This window comes from Perognathus longimembris, chromosome 10 (assembly GCF_023159225.1).
Source record: "Perognathus longimembris pacificus isolate PPM17 chromosome 10, ASM2315922v1, whole genome shotgun sequence".
NCBI classification, from domain to species: Eukaryota; Metazoa; Chordata; class Mammalia; order Rodentia; family Heteromyidae; genus Perognathus; species Perognathus longimembris.
The window spans coordinates 20,039,026-20,045,237 of NC_063170.1; positions in this window are offsets into that span (position 1 = coordinate 20,039,026).

The following is a 6,212-nucleotide window of genomic DNA, read 5'->3' on the forward strand; positions in this document are numbered from 1 at the left end:
CCCTGTTGGGCAGTCCCTTATGAAGGGGCAGGAGGTTCAGCAGGGTGCCAGGCTAAGCTCCTTGGTTCAGCCTCCCTGAGTAGCTGTGACTACAAGCACACACTACCACATCAGCTCCTTTTGTTTCTAAGAACTAAGTGGTAACACATATGAGGGACTTCGTTTTGGAATGTGTTCCTCATCGGTGATACAGGGTATGCTTTGGGATGCTGGTACATGCCTATAATCCCAGCACTCAGGAGGCGGAGGCTGAGGCAGGAGGATCATGGGTTAGAAGCTAGCCTAAGCTATATAGCAAGACTTTTGTATTAACAGCCCCCCTCCCCACAACAGCCAGGAGGTGGAGGCTCATGCCTATAATCTTAGCTACTCAGGAGGTGGAGATCTGAGGCCTGCAATTCAAAGCTAGCCCAGGCAGAAAAATCCATGAGACTCTTATCTCCAATAAGCTACTCAGAAAAAGCCGGAAGTGACGCTGTGGCTCAAGTGGTAGAATGCTAGCCTTGAGCAAAAAGAGGCTCAGGGATAGCACCCAGGCCCTGAGTTCAAGCCCCAGGACCGGCAAAGAAAACAAACAAAAAAGCTGGTGTCAGTAGCTCATGCCTGTAATCTGAGGATCATGCTCAAAACTAACCTGAGCATGCAAATCTTATCTCCAATTAACCAGCAAAAAGCAGGAGTGGAATGTGCCTCAAGTGGTAGAGCACCAGACCTGTGCAGAAAAAAAAGCAATCAGGAATGTAAGGCTGGCATGCCTGTGTGTTCAATTCTCAGTGAGGGTATGTATATGTGTGTGTGCGCACAATATGTGCTCATTTGTTCATAGTGGGAATCTAGCTGTGTGGTGTTGCCGGGCTTCACTCTGCCCCCCATCCACGTGTGTGTGTGGGGTCCTGGGCTTCTCTGCCTCTTCCGTGTGTGATCCTTTCTCACTCTCTCACGTCCCCTGGCCAGTAGGGATTAATCGCGGGAGCAGGGACCCCAGGTAGCCTCAGTTTGCGTGTGGTCGCAGGACCCCTGTCCCCTTCCCATCCCAAGGAAGACATGGGGTGCGTGGGAGTCCCGGAGAAAGCCTCGGGGGCATTCTGGTTTATTCAAAGGAGGGGCCAACAGTTTATACTCCCAGAGATGACGAGGAAAGGGGCTATTGGATTGGCTGATGGACTGTCCCTCAGGTGATGTCACGGAACTTCCTCTATGGGCGGAGACCACAGCCCCCCAAGGACCGGGTTTCTGGGGTCCCCGCCATTACGCATGTGGCCAAGAGCCAAGAGGCGGGGGCTGCTTTGCTTCTCTTCCAGTTGAAGCCGGAAGGTGGGGGGGACAGGCCAAGTGGACCGTCCCCTCTTAAAGACGCAGCTGTCCCCAACATGGTGTGACATTGAAACCATTCTCAATTGCATTGTTTCCAAATTTGTATTGTCAAGATTATTGCTATGATAAAATGAAAATCTTGTCCAGGAGCTGAGAGTTTAGTCTAGTGGTAGAGTGTTTGCCAGGCATGCATGAGACTCTGGGTTCCACCTCACTCTACACCTCAAACACCTGCTACTCTTCCTAAATGTGAGAAGTCTGGGAGTTGAGGAAGATCTTTTCACCCTTACCATCTCCATTTGTCATTCCCAAATCAGCACCATCTCTTCGAAGACAGAGCATTGATTTGCATCCACTTTTAGCAAGAATTTCAGATATTCCTATACGATAAACATTGCTTGTAGTAGATGGCAAAGTGTTCCCAACAGCACCTTTTCACTGTGAGATCCTATTTTATAAGGAGTCTTTTTTATATGAATGTACTGACTGAATCTTTTAGATGTCTGCCCTGGAATATCTAATGCTTATTATATAAAGGGAGAGAGCCATACGGTTCCTAAGGATTGTCCGGGAAAGAACAATTCATTTGAAAACGAGATTAGCTGAGTCTCAGGTAAATTGAGTTGGAGACTGGAATTATTCTTCAAATGCATCAGACTGACTGGTGGCAGAGGTGTGAATGGTTTAGATCCAACATTTTGCAAGTCTCCTGTGAAAGCAGAATGACTCTGGATGGATGCTGCCTCGCTACGGATTTAAAATGCCTCGGCGTTTCTGCCTCTTCCTAGAAAACAAATGGCAAGTTATTTTTTTAACTATATAAATATTTTAACTTAAACCAAGAAGCTGCTTAAAATCTCACTCTTAAACTGTTCAGCTACTAGGATGATTTAAATCTGTTTTCTTAGTAAGCATGAACACTTTATGTATACTCAGGCTTTTGTATTACAGTGCATTTTAATTAAAGTATTTAGACAAATCATCTGGGCTGGTGGATTCATTCTAGAACAACAAGTTGAAAGGGGGCATGGAAGAGAGGGAGCTCCTACCTGTAATCCCAGCTACTCAGGAGGCTGAGCTCTGAGGATTGAGATTCAAAGCCACTCAGGGCAGAAAAATCCCTGAGATTCTTATCCCCAATGAACCAGCAAAAAGCTGAAAGTGGAGGTGTGGTTTAAGTGGTAGAGCACTAGCCAGTCTGGAGTGAAAAAGCTCAGGGAAAGCACGAGGTTCCAGTACTGGTGTGCACAAGCGTGTCCACATGTGCAAGCATGTGTGTGTGCGCACACACACACATTTTGTAGAACTTCTGAATCCCCTCAATTAGGCCTGGGGTTCATCTCCCATTGACATCTTGGACCTCGAATCCATCCTGCACCCCTGCAGCTGGATGATGTCCTCAACAAACCTCCACAGTCCCTAGGGCTCCAAGCCCCTCCATCATCAGCTCTTTCCTGTCCCATTTATAAGCTGATCATCCACAACTTCCCCAACTCCCTTCAGGTGATTCCATGACACACAGCACTAGTAACCATGGGCTCTGAATTCACACTTCCAGACCTCCAATCCCAGCCTGGTCAGGGACCATGGGCCTCCCTGTGCCAGGGAGCCCTGGTCTGTAAGCTGGAAGGGACAACAAGGTGCCACGTAGGGACACTTCAGGGTCAAATGGCAGACTGGCAGTGCCATACGTGAACTTATGCAAGTGAAGGCAGCTTGCATCCCTTTGTTCTGCCAGGTTGGAGTAGACGCCCCCTGGGAATGGTGACTCCTCTGACGTCTGCCTCTACCCAGGGTCAAGCATGCAGAATGAATGAGATCATTCCTTCCCTGGCTTTCTATGTCCAGCCTTCTCTACCATAGACCCTGCAGCGCAGCATAATGACAGGCCTTCTCTTCTGGGACACTCACCCTGTGCTCGGACAGACCCAGGACAGGCATTGAGGGCAAGAGACCTGGGAAGCCATGCAGGGCCCTGTGCTTAAAAGGACCCCCAAGTTGAAATTCTTCATAGGTTTTGAACCAGGTTCCTTGCGCGTTGGTTTGCATTGGGCCCCCACCAATGAGATAGCCTGTCCCGGTTGGGTTAGCAACCAGATCTGAAAAGACTGATGGAGGGGGTGCTCCACCCCTCCCTCCAGCCCCAGGATCCTTCTGGAAGATTGCCTTTGGGGTCAGGCCCAGTGACTCTGACAGGGTGAGTTTACCCAGGCCCTTTGGCTCTCTTTGCTGGGAAATTGAAGCTTGAGAGCTCTTGCCTTCTTCTTGCTAACAGAGCACACTGGGTTAGTGACGGCACCAACATGCCCAGCTCAGGAGATGGAGATGAAGCCCTGGTATAAACTGACTCCCGCTCACTCATGTCTGATATTTGCCTTCCTGGCCTCAGTTCAATCAGTTAATTACAAAGGAAGGATGACAGGGTGCCTTCTTAATAAAGGGGAATCTCCGTCACTACTGTCCTTCCCTCTGCTTGTGAGGGTGTCCAGGGAGTATATCTAGAGCTGTGGCAGCCATCTGGTTTCCAGAGAACCAAATATTAAGGCCCATACCTCAGTATCAGAGCATTTGTTCAGTATATCAAGGCCCCTGGATTTGATTGCTAGCCCTGCAAAGCAAAACAAAACAGGGTCAAGTGTGATTGTATGCATGTAATTGTGTGTAGTGTGTGTGTAATTGCAATCACTTGGAGGCAGAGACAGGAGGACCTTGGTGTAAGGCCAGTCTGGGCAAAATCATGAGACCTTATCTAAAAGCTAAATGCAAAAGCAAAATGACTGGGTTGTGGCTCTTGTGGTGGACTGCTTGCTTAACAATTTCCCAGTAGTTCTGTGGCTATGAACCTGCTTGCTTCCCTGTGTTCCTATCCTTCCTGGCCTCCTCTTCCACCCTTCCTTAAATGACTGAGTCATGTTGTACGCTTTGCATGCATTCCCCTTCTGCTTTAGTTGGTCAGATTTGGTTTCTGTTGCTCACCGTGAGGAGGAAATTGGGATTTTCCCGGTTGGTTTAAGTCTCAAGCTGCAGGCCACCCACTTTGGGTGGGTCCTTTCAGCCTAGCACAGGTGCCTCCTTAGGGTTTCAAACCTGTTTACAAACAGGTTTGGGTTCCTAAATACAAACATCAGGATCTGCTTACAAATAGGTTTGGGTTCTTAAATACAAACAAACATCAGGAAGGGGCCCTCTGAGAATGGAAGAAGGAAGCGGGGGATCAGGGGCAGGGGGGGGGGCGAAGGCCCAGATGTGTTTCCCCACTAGCTTTCCCCACTTCCTCCAGTGCAGAGGAGGGACTCATAGCAAAAGCCCATGAAGATCCTGAAGAGCCCCCCTGCCTCCTTGCTGAATACAAAGGTGACTGGGCTCGGGGCACGTGGTTGGTCCTCTCCATAGCTCTGCCAGGTGGTCAGGAAGGAAATGGAAACTACATTGTAGACGAGAAACTTCACATTTAAGATAGGCAAAGGAAGCCAGGCATGGTGGCACACACCTGTAATCCCAGTACTCAGAGGCTGAGGTAGGAGTGTGGTGAGTTCTAGGCCATCGGGAGCCACATACCTTTCTTAGTACTGGGAGTGTGGCTTGAGAACGTGAGAGCCTGACCAGCAAGTGGAGCTGTGGCTCTAGTGGTAGAGCTCGAACCTTGAGAATAAAGCTCAGGGACAGCACCCAGGCCCTGAGTTCAAGCCCCACAACTGACAAAAAGAAAACAATGATATGTCACTTATATGAAATTGACTTGGGGTGGGTGTGTTTTGTCTACTCTGCTCTGCCGAAAAAGTATACAACCTGGGTTATCAACCTGGGCACCGAAGCACCTGCACCCACAGCCAGGGGAAGCAGGGCGAGGCTTCTGATTGGAGGCTTCAACCACGCCTTCACCAGAGCCAGTTCTGATTGGTGGAGCAAGAAGGAAAAACCCTCCTCACTCTGCAGTCAGGGTTCTGTACTTAACACTTACCTAAATTAATGTTGTTCTGAGCACACACAGGAGCTGTTCTGAAGCCGTAACAGATTTCCCATTAATTACCTTCAAGGAACAAACACATACCCCCTGCGTGCTCCACACCATAGGCCTTACTGCTGGCCAGGGAAAGTCTGATCGCTCCATAGGGGAGGGACTGGAAAAAAAATGTTTCTCTGCCGATAAAGCAAGAGGGGGCTGAAACCTCACCCCACCCCTTTGGTGGGTAGAGCCTCCTGGGTGCTGACTAGGCCTCAGTTGACTCCTGGGGCCTTCCAGGTGTCAATGCCCAGCAAGCTAGCTCTGGCGTCTTCCCGGCACCTCGGGGTGGGGGTAGATGGTGACATTGGAACCTCAAGCCAGCTGCAGCCATTTGCACACCCACACCACCCCCAGACTTTGCACGGAGGGTTTTTCTTTCCGATGAAAGCGATTAACTGGCTGCAGGGCCACAGAGGTAATTGTGAAGGGATGCCAGGAGTGTGGGAGAGGACCCCTCCTCCCCGTCTCATCTCCTAATGCCTAAAATCGATAGGGGTGATTCTTGATGAAGAAAGTGCTTTCTGAGAGATCCAAAAGAGTAATTCCCGTACGGTTGGAAACTTCCACGGAACCTGCTGGAACTCTAAAGTCTATGGTTTTAAAAGTCAGGTTGACCTCAGCTCAATGGAGGACGGTACCTTGACTGATCTTTCCCGCTCTCCCAATCAGCACTTACTTGAAGGCATAGAAGTGGAAGTGTGGGTTGCTGGGGGAATGGGAGCTGGGGCATGGCTCCGGGCACTGAGGAAAAGAACCAACCAGAGGTGGAGATGAACCTTTATTCTGATTACTCCCCAGCAGTAATGATTTGATTGCTGTAGAGAAGACATTTTAAGAGAAAGGCTGGGTGGGGGGGGGGGTGGAGGGGGGAAGAGGTGAGAACCTTGATATG